The sequence below is a fragment of the Tasmannia lanceolata genome, unplaced genomic scaffold, assembly GCF_043159265.1.
Source record: "Tasmannia lanceolata isolate RefF3 unplaced genomic scaffold, GAP_Taslan_0.1 ptg000018l, whole genome shotgun sequence".
NCBI classification, from domain to species: Eukaryota; Viridiplantae; Streptophyta; class Magnoliopsida; order Canellales; family Winteraceae; genus Tasmannia; species Tasmannia lanceolata.
In genome coordinates, this window is record NW_027518695.1 from 30,544,902 (window position 1) to 30,546,609 (window position 1,708).

The window sequence follows — 1,708 nt, forward strand, 5'->3', positions numbered from 1 at the left end:
ATAAGGCTAGGCTAGTGGTGAAGGGTTATAGTCGAAAGGCTGGTATTGACTATGAAGAAACCTTCTCACCAGTAGCCATGCTAAAGTCCATTAGAATTTTACTAGCTATCTCTGCCCATTATGATTACGAAATCCAGCAGATGGATGTCAAAACTGCCTTCTTGAATGGAAACATTCAGGAAGATATTTACATGGTCCAGCCAGAAGGTTTTGAGGCTACTGGAGAGGTAATCAAAAGGTGTGCAAGTTGCAGAGATCCATTTATGGATTGAAGCAAGATTCTCGTAGTTAGAACCTTCATTTTGATTAAGTAGTCAAAGAGTTTGGCTTATGTCAAAACGTAGATGAGGCTTGTGTTTACAAGAAGGTCAATGGGAGCGCGGTGACGTTCTTGGTTCTTTATGTGGATGACATCCTACTCATTGAGAATGATGTACGAATGTTATCAAGCACAAAGTTATAGCTTTCAAGCACGTTTGCTATGAAAGATCTGGGAGAAGCTTCATATATTCTAGGGCTTAAATTGTTTAGAGATCGAAAGAATAGGAAACTTGGGCTTTCACAAGAAATTTACATAGATAAGATATTGCCAAGGTACAACATGGTGGATTCCAAGAAAGGATTAGTTCCTTTCAAGCATGGAATCAAGCTATCCAAGAAGATGTCTCCCAAGATACCTGAGGATAAGTGGGTTATGAACAACATTCCCTATGCTTCGGCTGTGGGAAGTCATATGTATGCTATGTTATGTACAAGACAAGATATTTATCACTCTTTAAGTGTGGTAAGCAAATATCAGTCGGACCCAGGTCTAGAGCATTGGACGGCAGTCAAACATATTTTCAAGTATCTTAGGAGAACTAAACATTATTGTTTAGTTTACGGTGCAGATGAGTTAGTCGCTTCTGGTTTTACCGACGCAGACTTTCAGTCTGACGTTGATGATAAGAAATCATCATCGGATTTTGTGTTCACCGGGGCAAATGGGACAGTGTCATGGAGAAGTTGCAAGCAAGACACTACGACAAATTCCACGACTAAGACTGAGTACATCGCTGGAAGTGAAGCAGCGAAAGAGGCGGTATGGCTGCGAAAGTTTTTGGACGACCTTGGGGTCGTGCCCTCTGTTGAGAAACACATTACGATGTGCTGTGGTAACAGCGGAGCGATTGCTCAAGCAAAGGAACTAAGGTCTCATCAGAAGTCCAAGCATGTACTTCGAAAGTATCATGTGACACGAGAAATCATTGACAGAGGAGATGTGGCTATTGCAAAGGTTGCTTCAGTGGATAATGTGGCGGACCCTTTTACCAAACTCCTTAATTAAAAGGTGTTTGACAGGCACGTTGAGGGGAAGGGTCTGAGATATATGCATAATTAGCTTTGAGGGCAAGTGGGAGATTGTTAGAGTAGGTGTCCTAGAACCCAGTGTATTTCGCATGTTAATCAATAAAAGTTTCTTTTCTTGACAATTAATGGGTACAAAAGGTTAAATATGTGTGATATAAACACGTATTTGTCCTTAGGTAGCAAAGTAGGAAACCCATGCTCATGGATTCACAGATCCTAAGGAGCAAGGAGATATGGGATTCCGGTTCTTTGCAAAACTTAATAGTTCCTAGTTGGGGTTGAGGTTGGACACCTCCTCCTATGTACAACTAGCATCTATCTTGTCTACATGCACGAGACGTGGAGTGACTTATCTCAA

General features: G+C 41.3%; 1 pseudogene; it reads left to right on the forward strand.

Moving 5' to 3' along the window:
- The first annotated feature begins 601 nt into the window (after positions 1-601).
- LOC143850278 (secreted RxLR effector protein 161 pseudogene) lies at positions 602-1,327 on the forward strand (annotated as a pseudogene).
- The last annotated feature ends 381 nt before the right edge of the window (positions 1,328-1,708 follow it).